Here is a 14,097-nt window from a genome sequence, read left to right as displayed (position 1 = left end):
TGGTCTTGTTCTTATTAATTTTTAATCCTGCTACCATTCCATATTTCTCTATTTCTTTGAGCAGGGATATAGCCGAGTTTATTGGGTCTTCTAAAAACAATACTAAATCGTTGGCAAATGCTTGGATTTTGTAAATTTGTTTTTTAATTCTGGTTCCCAGTATCTGTTCATTTTGGACCGGATTCCATATTTTTATCACCTGTTTGAAGAAATTCAAATTATCAAAAACCTTTTCCGCTTCTAAGAAAATCATAACTAATTCTTTTTCAATAACTATTCTAAATTATTTAATGTTATTCTTGTGTTGATATTATTATTATTATTATTATTATTATTATTATTTTATTATTTATTAAATTTACTTGCCGCCCCCGCCGGAATTCGTCGCCTCCTTTTGCTTGCACCGGAGGTGGGGAAATTTGGAGCTGCCCCATTTCCCTGCCACTTTCCCCTCTAGCCCTCTTCTTCCTCTGCTCCCTGCAGCTGCCCCATCCCGCTACCAAAATCCCCCTTAGCCTGCTGCTTCACTTCCTACCCTGCTCCAAACTGCCCCCAAAATCGCTCCCCCAAAAGCTTCCTACACTGCCTCAAATTGCCTCCAAAATTGCTCCCCTAAAAGGTTTCTACACCACTCCAAATTGCCCCCAAAATCATTCTGCCAAAAACTTCCTAAGCCACCCCAAATCACTTCCAAAATCTTCCAAAGTCCCCTCTCCTGTCAAAATGCCTCATTTCCCCTTGCTGCATTTCTTCACTCCATTTGCCTTCTTTAGGACCTCGATCTGGGTGGCATAGGAAGCGGCTGGATGGGCTATTTTAGAAGCAATTTGGAGCAATATAGGAAGTTTTTTGGAGTGGCGATTTTTGGAGCAATTTGGGGCAAGGTAGGAAGGTTTGGAGGCAATTTTTGGAAAAAGAAATGTTTCATTCAAAAAATTAATTTAAATTACAAACTCAAATTTCTTTTAAAAACAAAAAAAGGTTAAACTACTTTTAAATAGAAGAAAAAATCTGCATGAAGAAGATAGAAAGAAATTGACATATATTTAGTATCCATAAATATATTGGATCAATATCATTTTCTTCCCCTTCGGAAGCAGGCCCAAAATTTCTGAAGTTTTACCTCAGTTTACAACCAATTTCACCTTTATCTACCACTCTACTACATAGAAAGACAAACTAGTTAACGGGTGAACCAGAAGCAATGTTAAAACAGCAAAACATTAACAGTCTAATTTTACATTTAACTTAAGTCTAGAATGGCTTATTTAACACATGTCACCATAATTATTGTCTCTGATCTCTTCCAGATGAAATATCTTTGTTTGATTCTTACTTTTTTTTTTTTTTTTAAATTTTTTATTATTAAAATGTAGACATATACATCATATATACAACATATGGTACATTGCGGAGCATAACACATATAAAAGAAAAAGACAAAAAACAGAAAATAAACAATCAAACAAAAACAAAACTAATAACAATATCGGCGAATAAGCAAGGGAGTTGAGTTGAAAACGAAAATTAGATCAGGATATTTTTGCTCAGTAACATATTTCGAATAGGTTGTCAAGAGTGTTAGAAGCCAGAGTTGCGTTTGCATATATTGTTAAGAAGTTAGAAAATAATAATGATAAGTTTACATAGTTAAATACATATACAGTCTCGTGTAATAATATTAGATAATGGAATACTTTATACCGGATTTGTAACAGTTCATATTTTTTTATTTTTTTTTTAGGTTTTTACCTTCTTAAAGCCTATTTGTTTCTCTGTTATTTCGTAGCCATTTATAGAGAGGGTCCCAACAATTGTTAAACGTATCTAACGGTTCGTTCCTGACTAATAGAGTCAGTTTCGACATTTCTGCGCAGTACATTATTTTTCTAATTATTGCTTCATTAGGGGGTGGGTCTTCATTCTTCCACCACTGCGCATATGTTAATCTTGCTGCGGTAGTTAAGTGGATGATTAGGTGTGCTTGGGGTTTCGACAATTTTTGCCTGATTATACCTAGTAAAAAACATTCAGGGGTTTTGTCAAGCGTTAAATTTAATATTTCTTCAATCCAAATTCCAATCTTATCCCAATAAGTTTTGGCTTTGTTGCATTCCCACCATAAATGAAAGTAGGTACCCAGTTCTTGTTGACATTTCCAACAGTTTGGTGAAAGTTTGTTGTTTACTTTGGTTAATTTAATTGGGGTAATATGCCAACGGTAAAACATTTTGACCAGGTTTTCTTTATAAGAGGTGGCAATAGTCAGTTTATAGTTCTTAGTCCAGAGTGTTTGCCATTCCTCCTCTTTTATCTCTTTTTTAAGGTCAAGGTTCCATTTCTTAACATTGGATTTTTTGTTAAAGGTGTCCAAGTCATTGTAATTTAAATAGCCATAAAAGTTTTTGATTATCTTATCTTGGGGGCCTATACATAGCTTATCTAACAGAGCATTTTTGGTAATCCCGGAATTTTTTTTGTCTTTGTTAAATTTAGTCTGAATCTGAAGGTATTCCCACCATTCCACTTTTTGGCCCAAATTTTCAAGTTCTAGTCTTGTTTTAATTGTCCCGTTTGGGTTTAAAATGTCTTTATATCTTATTATATTATTTCTCTTATGTAAATTAGGATGTACATAGGCTTCTAAAGGGGCATACCACATGGGAATTCCTTTGTATAATTTAGTTTTAGTTTTTTTCCAAGTGCCAATTAACGATTTTCTAATCAGGTGATTGGAGAAGTATTTGTGGGTTGACGGCTTTTCGTCCCAGAGATAGTAATGCCACCCTGCATGGAGGTCATGGCCTTCTAATTTAAGAAGTCTAGTGTTTGTTAGACTCATCCAGTCTCTTGTCCAATCTAGCGATGCAGCAGTATAGTAGTCCTTCCAATTTGGAAGAGCCAGGCCGCCCTCTTCTTTCTTTCCTTGTAGGTATTTTAGTCGGATTCGGGGCCGTTTGTTTTGCCAGATAAAATTGTTAGTTAATTTAGTCAAATTGGTAAAAAATTCCTGTTTTAATTGTATAGGGATAGTTTGAAATAAAAACAATATTTTAGGCAGAGTGTTCATTTTAATGGCTGCGATTCTCCCAAGGAGGGATAGTTGTAAATTCCTCCATTTTGACAAGTCTTTATTTATCTTGTCCAGTAATATATCGTAGTTGTTTGATTTTAAGCTTGACACTCTATTTGTCAAATTGATGCCGAGGTATTTAATTCTTGTGACAATTTGAATATCCATTTTAGCAGATAAGATATCTTTTTGTGCTTGTCGCATGTTTTTTGTTAAAATTTGGGTTTTAGTTTTGTTTATTTTGAGGCCTGCCACTGTACCATATTCTTCCAGAACTTCTAATAATTTAGGACCTGATTTTAAAGGATCTTCTAAGATGAATACCAAGTCGTCTGCGAAAGCTTGGAGTTTATAGATTTCTTTCTTACAATTTAGACCCCATATGTCTTCCTTGTCTCTAATTATTCTCGTTAGTACTTCAAGGGTTAAAATGAATAATAAAGGGGACAGTGGACAACCTTGTCTTGTGCCTTTGTATAAAGAGATTTTGGATGATGTATCTCCATTGAGAATTATATAGGCCGATTGGGCAGAGTAAATAGCTTTTATTGCGTTAATAAATTTGGGGCCAAATTCCATAAACTCAAGCTGCTTTATCATAAATTTCCAAGACACATTGTCGAAAGCCTTCTGGGCATCAAGAAATATTAACGCCACTTGTTTCTCATTATGGGCTTCGTAGTATTCGAGCGTGTCTAGCACAATTCTAATGTTATTCTTTAGCTGTCTCCCGGGGAGAAAACCGTTTTGATCTGGATGTATAAAATAATTTAGAAAACCTTTGATTCTGTTCGCTAAGATAGAGGTGAAGATTTTGTAATCGGCATTTAAGAGAGAGATCGGGCGATAATTAGCTATATCTGTAGGGTCTGTATCTTTTTTTGGAATTAACGCTAGATTTGCTTCTGTCCATGAAATTGGGATTTTGCCTCTATCTAGAGCTTCATTTAACGTCTCTAAAAGGGCTTTTTCCATTTCCTTAGGAAGATCTTTATAGAGTTCTGTGGGGAGTCCATCCGGACCTGGTGCTTTGTTGTTTTTTTGACTTTTTATTGCTTCCTTTAATTCTGTTTCAGTGATCGGTTTATTGATTGTATTGACCATTTCTTGTGGTACTTTAGGTAATTTAGCCTGCTCTAGGGTTTCTTGGATTTTTGTGTCTTGAGTATTGTTTTGTATAGTTTCAGAAAATTCATAAAGTTTACTATAGAAATCGCTAGCAATCGTTTTTTTCCTTTCCAAGTCATGGCATGGTTCCCCGTTTTTGTTTTTTAGACAATTTATAAGTTTCTTTTCATTTTGCTTCCTGAGCTTATTGGCTAGCCATTTGCTAGGTTTGTTGGCATTCTCGAAATTGTGTTGGCTAGTTCTTTTTATTTGTTGTGCCCAGTTTTGTTGGTCAATTAAGTTTAGTTGGTGTTTAATTTGTAGCATACTTTGTTTGATTTCTTTTTTAAGGGGGAAGTTCTGAAGTTCTTCTTCCAAGGCCCTATACTCTTCTTCTAAATTAACTAACTTCTGTTTTTTTTGTTTAAATTCTTTAGCCATGGATGAAATAGCTATCCCTCTAATAACAGCTTTGGCTGTATCCCAAACATTTTGAAGGCTAGTGTTATCTTTTGGATTTTCTTGGAAGAAATAATTCATTTCAGTTTTGAATTTTTGCTTAAAGTCTTCCTGGCTTAAAATGGATTTTTGAAGCGACCATCTACAACTCTGTTTATTTCCTTTCCAAGTAACTTTGAGCGCACTATGGTCTGAAATATAATTAGGTTCTATATCTATCGAGTGAATTTTGGTGTTAATTTCTGTTGTTGTCCAGACCATATCCAATCTTGACCAAGATTGATGCCTATCAGAATAAAAGGTAAATTTTTTAAGTTTGGGGTTTCTGTCCCTCCAGCTATCTTTCAATTTTAGTTCTTTAATTAGATCAAAAAAGGTTTTAGGTAATATTCTTTTCTTTTGTTTGGTCTTTTTGTCATTCTTATAGTCCATTTCATTGTTTGTTATACCATTAAAGTCACCTAATAAGCAAATATTGTCAGTGGAATGTTCTCTGATGGTAATTAATAGTTTTTTATAAAATTTTTCTTGGCCTTCATTCGGGGCATAAATATTTATTAAAGTTATTTTGTCCTTTTCTATAGTAAGTTCTAAGATTAAAATTCTACCTTCTCTATCTTTATATTTTAATTTAGCTTGAATATTAGGATTGATATAGCATATTACACCTCTCTTTTTCCCCCCGACAAGTGACGTAAACAGATTCCCAAGTTTATTTCTTTTTACTAGGTGCTCAAATTTATTTTTAATGTGGACTTCTTGCATTGCAATAATGTCAAAGTTTAATTTAGCAATTTTATTTAAAGTTTGGCTTCTTTTTTTTGGTGCATTTAGGCCATTTATATTAATTGAGTATAGTTCAATTCCTTTGTTTAGTTTTTCTTGTGCCGAATTTAAGTTATCTGTACTTGGGTCTTGTTGCCCTTGTACTTCTAGTTTCTTTTGGGTATCCTGTATAGCCATTGTTGCCTAAAGTTAGTTTATCAGTAGCCTGAGTTCTATCTAAACTTGTTGGGCTCTGTTCTATAGGTTGTACACTAGTGGAAGGGAGGGTCGTTGTTCCGGTATCGTCTTGTGTTTCAGAAGTTCGGTCGGTAGAGAAATTTTTGTCGAAAAATTCTTCAGCTTTTTCGACAGAATCTATTTTTAATTTTCTATCTTGCCAGGTCACAAGCATACCCTCTGGGACTAGCCATCTAAAGTTTATATTGTGTCTGGTCAGTTTTGCTGACAGAAAGGTGTATGGCCTACGTAGGTCTCTGACGTGTTTTGGGACTTGTTTTAATATTACCAATTGTCTCCCCTTGTGTTCTATAGGATCTTCCCGGGCTCTGTGAAGGATTTCATCCCTGACTGATTTTTTGATAAATTTGATGTGTACTTCTTTGGGGAGGTTATGGCGTCTAGCGTAGTTAGTGTTTATACGGTAGGCTTCATCGATTTCATTTAGCATTGTATCCTTTTCAATGCCCAGAGCCTTTGAAAGGATATCGGCCATAATGTCTGGTAGGTCTTCACTTTTTTCCTCCCTGAGATTTTGAAATCTAAGATATTGGTTAGCTTTTTCGCTCTCTAATTGAATTACTGTGTTCTCTAAATCTTTGTTGGCGTGGATTAATTTATCTGTCAGGTCTTCCATTTGTTTGTGCTCTTGGTCTATTTTGTCTTCTAAGACCTGTATCCTCTGTTCTTGTTTAGTCATTTGTTGTTGAAAAGCCTCGTGCTTTTTGTCCATGTTTTGCATCCACTCTTTTAATTCGGATGTATCGCTCCTCACCTCGCCTAGTTCTTTTTTAATATCCTGATGGTTTTTCAGCATTAGCTCCTGCATTTGAAGCAGCGTAGCTTGAAGATCTTTATAGGAATTAGACCTCTCTCTAGGTAACATATCGTCGAGAGATCTCTGAGTAGAGGGACTTGGTATGGCTGATGTAGAATGGGTGATTGATTTTTTCCCTGATCCTAGCCTAGACAAATTAGAAAGGCTTGTCATTTTTACAGCTGACCACCAATTTGCCCACTGGTACAGTTGTTTGATGGTCTGATCCAGAGTTTAGTATCGATAAAGTAAAACAATATATTTTAAGTAATGTGTAGTTAGGATATCAATTCCTGTTGAACTCAATAGTAAGGAATGTGTTCAGACAGGTTGTATATTAATTAGTTGTTAAGTAAATATATATAGATTAAACAAAGTATATAACTATTACAAAGAAAATATTGCCTTATCTTAATTATAGTAAACTTCTAAGTAAGGTGTCGTTTACTATTGACCGGTAACAAATTAACAAAGACAGAGTAATATATATAGATTAATTCAGAATATTGCAGCAAGTATATCTTATCTTATATTTCTATTTCTATTGTTCTATTTCTATTAATAACCAGTACTAGTTTTATAGTTTAGAGTTAGTACTTGCAAAGTTAGTAGTGTATTCAAATATCCTATAGCTAAGTTGTTTTTACAGAAAGACAATAATTGTCAATTAATATATACAGAAAATTAATAATAGTTAATGTCTTGTTATATTAAATATATTATATTAAATTAAATAGTAAGGTCAATAAATTCATTCATATAAATTCATTACATTAGAGTTGATTAAGGTATTAATTATTTAATATAGATAATGACGATATAGAGTAGAGGGATTCAAACTTGGTATAATACAGAGACCTTGTGTAAATTATCAACTATTAATAGAGATTAGAAATTTGCGAGACAGTAGAGCATAAGAATTATTTAGTGTGCAGTTAAACAATTAAATGGAGTATCAAACCCTTCTGAATCTTCAAACCCTAATTCATGGAGTTCGGGTAGAGTTTCAGTGGTGTCGCACGCTGATGTTTTTTGGGTTCGTTATTTCGCTGAATAAGTTAGTCAGTAGGTCAGATCTCTCTTCATATCTTCAGATCACGCTGATTTATTTATCTCCAGTGGTTATGTAAAGGTTTTTAAGATCGCAATGTCTGACCGGGCTATGCAAAGATCTTAAGAGTCGATTCCTCTTCTTCCCGCTGATCTAACAGGGCGGTGAATGGACAGTTAATAAAACCAAGTTAGATCAAAGATGATAGTCTTTGGAGGTAGAAGTCTCTAGGGTGTTCTCCAGCCGCTTATATCCCCTCCTGCGACCTACCCCTCCCGATATCAGACGAAAGAGGTGCCTCCGATCGCTGTCCCCCGTAGACAAAGTAAATTGAAAATTAGAAAAGCCGACGCTCCCCCAACTCGCTCTAATGTGACGCAGCAACAAATCAAAGATCAGAGAGCCAGAGAAGAAACAGGAACCAGGAAGTAGATGAATCACGCTGTCCCGTTGAGTCCTCTTTTGAAGATTCCAAGTTTAACCATTTAGGAGAGAAAAAGTTCATTCATTCGAAGATTTATATTTCCTCGCGGGACGTCAGGTCTTCTTGGTATATGTTATACGCTTTAAAAGTTGTTGTTGATAGTTTTCTTGAATAAATAGTATGACTCACAAACAAACGTTCGCCGCCAGCCGGAAGGAGGAAGATGTCAATTCCTCCCTCCTCCTTCCCTTGTCACTGCTTATCCGGTTTTTAGCTCAAGCGACGCTAGCCCGTATATGAGGAAAAAAGAAGCTAAGTTCATGGATCTCACTTTCAATCCGACTCCGGTATGTTAATAGTCAACTCCTCTGCCTCGGTCGCCGTTGCTAGCGTTCGTTTAGTCACCTCCAGCTGGGAACACTCTAGGCCGCCATGACGCTCCTAGCTTGCAGGCACTCAGTCGTAGGGGGGAATGTCCGCTCCGCCGATCGGGCTGCCGCCTCAAATCGTGCTAACGGTATCCCCTTCACGCCAGACCCTTTTTCGCAGAGTCTGGGATCCCGTAGGACCAAAGAGAACCTGAAAAACGGTGGTGTTTGGCGGAGCTCGGCTCCACACCGTCCGTTCTGTTCCTCAGTTGGCTCCGCCCCCGTTTGATTCTTACTAATAACATTTTTTCTAAGATTTTGTTTAAGAAAAATAAAACAACCAATTGTGTCTTTTCCCAAAAATTATAAACCTCTGTTGCCGATCCATTTTCCCAAAAGAGTCCAGTGTTGAGAGGGCTTTTAAGAAGTGGCTGTGCTCCATGTGGCAGCTTCTTGGGAAGAGCTCAGGCTCACAAAGGGATTCATTTGTGTTCACTCATAATTCCAAACTCCACCATCACGCACAGAGGAAGGGGACCTCCCAGAACAGAATTTGTTTTTTCTCCACGATTCTTCACATCCTTCTGAGTAGTAATCCACTAGTTGGGTACAATGATTTTGTCCCTGTGATGCTTACCTGCTGATGGTAATCCACCATGGAAAAGAGAAATAAAATTACTAGCAGTCAGGTGGTGTCTCAATTAATGTCCACAGTAATTCATTTAATGACTTTGGGCAAATAGAGGTCAAAAGCCTGTTACAATCAAGGACAATTAAACACTGTTTTTCAATCATCCCCCTCTTTAATTCTGTTTGTGTAATATGCTTCTTATAGTCCAGTTTGATTTTAAAAAATCCCTTTCTCCAGGTGTGCTACCATATTCTTCATTAGGGGCAGCAGGTAAGCATTTCGAACATAGATATACCATTTAGCCCTCTATAGTCTACCCACAAATGAAGGGACCCATCTTTTTCCCCCAGAACTATTGGGGCATCCACCTTGGGCCAAGCCAATTAGATGAATCTTTAAGTCCCCCAATTCCCTAGGAGTCATTGAATAGATTCCCTAAACTTCACTGAAGATGTTACAGCCTGATAACAAAACATTCAGAAACTAACCCACCAACTTCACTTCAACAAGTTTGCACTTTTAGGCGAGGCACTTACACCTGGGCGCAGGGCTCAGGTGTGTGAACTACGCTACAGCTTGATCTAATAAACTTAGAAACAGCAACTAAAGTGTCCAACCTCTTCCTGGTCCTGTAAGACTGCACTTTGGATACTGCATCTCGTTTTGGTCACCAGGATATAAAAAATATGTTTGGTCTGTAGAAAGACCACAGAGGAGAAGAACAAAGACATTTAAGCGAGTGGAGGGTAAAACATACAATGAAGGATTGTAGGAATTGGGTAACAGAGAGAAAAATGGGTGATATGATACCAGTCTTTCAGTACTTGAAGGACAGTCACAGAAAAGAGGAATCATCTGTCTGTCTGTCTATCTGTCAATCTATCTGAGCCTGCACAGCGGGGCGGCATACAATCTAATAAATTATCTATCTTTCCATCCATCCATCCATCCAATGTACAAGATAACAGGTTTTGATATGAACATAAAAGCAAAGTAGGTACAGGTAGATTTGGACAATAGGACAGGGACGGTAGGCACAATGGTGCTCAGACTTTAGAAAAAGGGAAGAAAAGAACAAAGACATTTACAGGTTTTATTATATATACTTAACAAATAAAAAAGGTCTTCCACTTAGGCAAGAAAAGCTAAATTCACATCAATAGATGAGATTGTATTGGCTCAAGAGTCTGAAAATGGCTTGATAGCATGTAATCGGTGAGACGATCTGGCAATTGCCATCCGTAGAGAAGGGAAAAGCCTGCCCCCCCCCGCCCCCCAAATCAGATAGGCAAAATCTGTGACTGGAAATTCAACAATGTAGTAGCAGCCTCTCTGGTTGATCTTGAAGGAGTTAAAACCATCGAGTACTGTATTGCTAGAAAGGAGAGAAGGAGAGAAACTTCCTTTTTCCGGAAAGGAAACCGAGCGGAGAGTGTGGTGCAGAGAGGCGCTCTCGCCTCTTCCAAGGATCGAAACATCCGTTGGTAGGTGACTTGAGGGGAGCAACTCTGGCTGTTTTGTTCCCTCCACGGCGTGGAAGCAGAGAAGCAACTAGAATTGCGGAAGAACAGTTGGAAGGTATTTTCGAGGTCATCCAGTCCAGCCCCCTTTTCCAGCAGGAGACTACTTTTAAATAGAAGAAAATATGTGCATGAAGAAGATAGAAAGAAATTTACATATATTGAGTATCCATAAATATATTGGACCTTATAGTCCAGTTTGATAAAAAAAAGTTCCCTTTCTCCAGGTCTGCTACCATATTCTTCGTTAGGGGCAGCAGGTAAGCATTTCGAACATAGATATACCATTTAGCCCTCTATAGTCTACCCACAAATGAAGGGACCCACCTTTTTTCCCCAGAACAATTGGGGCATCCACCTTGGGTCAAGCCAATTAGATCAGTGATTTTCAACCTTTTTTGAGCCGCGGCACACTTTTTACATTTACAAAATCCTGGGGCACACCACCAACCAAAATGACACAAATCTAATAAATAAATAAATAAATACATAAATACATACATACATACATACATACATACATACATACATACATACATACATACATACATACATACATAAATAAATAACCCCCTCATATATATAATCCCATGTAACATCCCCTTATAAATACAGTCAATCATCAATCATCCCTCCTGAAATTTATACCACTGTCTCATTTATGGGTACTTCTGTCTTTCTCCCTTTTCTCTCTCATGTTTCTCATTTCTCCCTCTTCCTCCCTTTTTCCCTCATTCCTTCTCCCTTTCACTTCTCTTTTTCCATCCCTGTCTCTCTCCCCCCCCCTTATGTGTGTGTATGTATGCACACTCCAACCATTTCCAAAACCAGGTGAGGGCTGGGGTTTAATTTTCTTTTATTCTTTTCAAAAACAGGTGAGGGCTGGGGGTTTTTTCTTATTATTTGGGTGCTTTTTACCATATGCTTCAAGAATCACCTCTCTCTCTCTCTTGTTTCTCTCTCCTCTCATTCTCTGCCTCAATCATTTTCTCATTTCTCCTCCCCCTTTTGTTCTCATTTCTCTCTCTCTCTCCTTTCCTCTTCCTGTCTCTCTTGCTTTCTTTTTTTCTCTCTCTCTCTTGCTTTCTTTCAGTATCTCTTGCTATCTCTCTTTTTCTCTCTTGCTTTTCTTCTCTCGTGCTTTTTCTTGTTCTTTCTCTCTCTCTGTTGCTCTCTCTCATTCTCTTATTTTCTCTCTCTCTCTCTTTCTCTCTCTCTTAGTCTCTCTCTCTCTTGTTCTCTCTTATTTTCTTTCTCTCTCTTTCATGCTTTCTCTCTCTTGTTCTTTCTCACTCTCTCTCTCTCTCTGTTGCTCTCTCTTGTTCTCTCTCTTCCTTTCTTCTCTGTGGAGGCCAGCGAAGGTTTCCCTTAGTTTGAATGTTTCAAGCAAGCAGCCCCTTTACTGACAGCCGGGACGGGACTGTGAGAGGGGTGGGCGTTCCCACAGCGCTTGGAGCGGCTAGCGGCCGGATCGCCAGCGCCGCTGCAGCCACCGCTGTGGAAGAAGCCGCACCCCAAAAAATCCGGAGAGAAGGAAGGATCGGGCGGGCGGGGACAGCCACAAGTGGAAGCCTCAGCCCTGGAGCCCCCTCGCGCCCATGGCTTCTCATCGATGTCTCTGCCTGCCCGATCCGCTGGAGTGCTAATAGCAGCGGCGGGCAGGAGCCCCCCCCGCTATTCCCGCCGCCGCCACCGCTATTAGCACTCCCGCGGATCGGGCAGGCAGAGGCATCGACGAGAAGCCATGGGCGCGAGGGGGCTCCAGGGCTGAGGCTTCCACTTGCAGGAGCCCCCCCCCCGCTATTCCCGCCGCCGCCGCTATTAGCACTCCCGATGCCACAAGTGAAAGCCTCAGCCACTGCTATTGCCACCGTGGGGAGGCAGGGGCAGCCGCAGCTCCCTTTACTCCTACTGCCGCACCTCCCTGCCCCTTCCTCCCCACGGTGCCTCCGGCCAAACGCGCCCCTGGCTTCTCCGCCCTGCCCCATTGCCCGCCCACTCTCCTCCGCTGCCGCCTCCTGCCTTGGGGCGAGCAATCCGGGAGTCCGGGACTGTGGCTTTGCGCCATGAAGAGAAAACGGCAGCAGGGAAAAGTCGGCCGTTTTCTCTTCATGGCGCAAAGCCACACAGTCCCGGACTCCCGGATTGCTCGCCCCAAGGCAGGAGGCGGCGGCGGAGGAGAGTGGGCGGGCAATGGGGCAGGGCGGAGAAGCCATGGGCGCGTTTGGCCGGAGGCACCGTGGGGAGGCAGGGGCAGGGAGGTGCGGCAGTAGGAGTAAAGGGAGCCGCGGCTGCCCCTGCCTCCCCACGGTGCCTCCGGCCAAACGCGCCCCTGGCTTCTCCCCCCTGTCCCATTGCCCGCCCGATCCGCCCACTCTCCTCCGCCGCCTCTCGCCGCGGCACACCGGTTGGGAAACGCTGAATTAGATGAATCTTTAAAATTTTTGTCTATCAAAGCCCATAAGTTCCCCAATTCCCTAGGAGTCATTGAATAGATTCCCTAAACTCATTTATTGGATTTATATGCCGCCCCGAGTTTTCGGAGAGGGGCGGCATATAAATCCAATAAATGAAATGAAATGAAATGAAACTCCACTGAAGATGTTACAGCCTGGTAACAAAACATTCAGAAACTAACCCACAAACGTCACTTCAACAAGACTTCAGACTTAAAGAGCTGTCAGTTTGCACTTCTAGGCGAGGCACTTACACCTGGGCGCAGGGCTCAGGTTTGTGAACTACGCTACAGCTTGATCTAATAAACTTAGAAACAGCAACTAAAGTGTCCAACCTCTTCCTGGTCCTGTAAGACTACACTTTGGATACTGCATCTTGTTTTGGTCACCAGGATATAAAAAAGATGTTTGGTCTGTAGAAAGACCACAGAGTAGAAGAACAAAGACATTTAAGGGAGTGGAGGGTAAAACATACAATGAAGGATTGTAGGAATTGGGTAACAGAGAGAAAAATGGGTGATATGATAGCAGCCTTTCAGTACTTGAAGGACAGACACAGAAAAGAGGAATCGTCTGTCGGTCTGCCTGTCTGTCTATCTGTCTATCCGAGTCTGCACAGAGGGCGGCATACAAATCTAATAAATTATCTATCTATCTATCTATCTATCTATCTATCTATCTATCTATCTATCTATCTATCTATCTATCTATCTATCCATCCATCCAATGTACAAGATAACAGGTTTTGATATGAACATAAAAGCAAAGTAGGTACAGGTAGATTTGGACAATAGGACAGGGACGGTAGGCACAATGGTGCTCAGACTTTAGAAAAAGGGAAGAAAAGAACAACAAAGACATTTACAGGTTTTATTATATATACTTAAGAAATAAAAAAGGTCTTCCACTTAGGCAAGAAAAGCTAAATGCACATCAATAGACGAGATTGTATTGGCTCAAGAGTCTGGAAATGGCTTGATAGCATGTAATCTGGCAAATGCCATCCGTAGAGAAGGGAAAAGCCCGCCCCCGCCCGTCCCCCCCCTCGCCCCCCAAAATCAGATAGGCAACATCTGTGACTGGAAATTCAACAATGCAGTAGTAGCCTCTCTGGTTGATCTTGAAGGAGTTAAAACCATCGAGTACTGTATTGCTAGAAAGGATGGAAGGAGAGAGACTTCCTTTTCCG

Source organism: Erythrolamprus reginae, chromosome 2, assembly GCF_031021105.1.
Source record: "Erythrolamprus reginae isolate rEryReg1 chromosome 2, rEryReg1.hap1, whole genome shotgun sequence".
NCBI classification, from domain to species: domain Eukaryota; kingdom Metazoa; phylum Chordata; class Lepidosauria; order Squamata; family Dipsadidae; genus Erythrolamprus; species Erythrolamprus reginae.
This window is presented reverse-complemented; position numbering follows the sequence as displayed.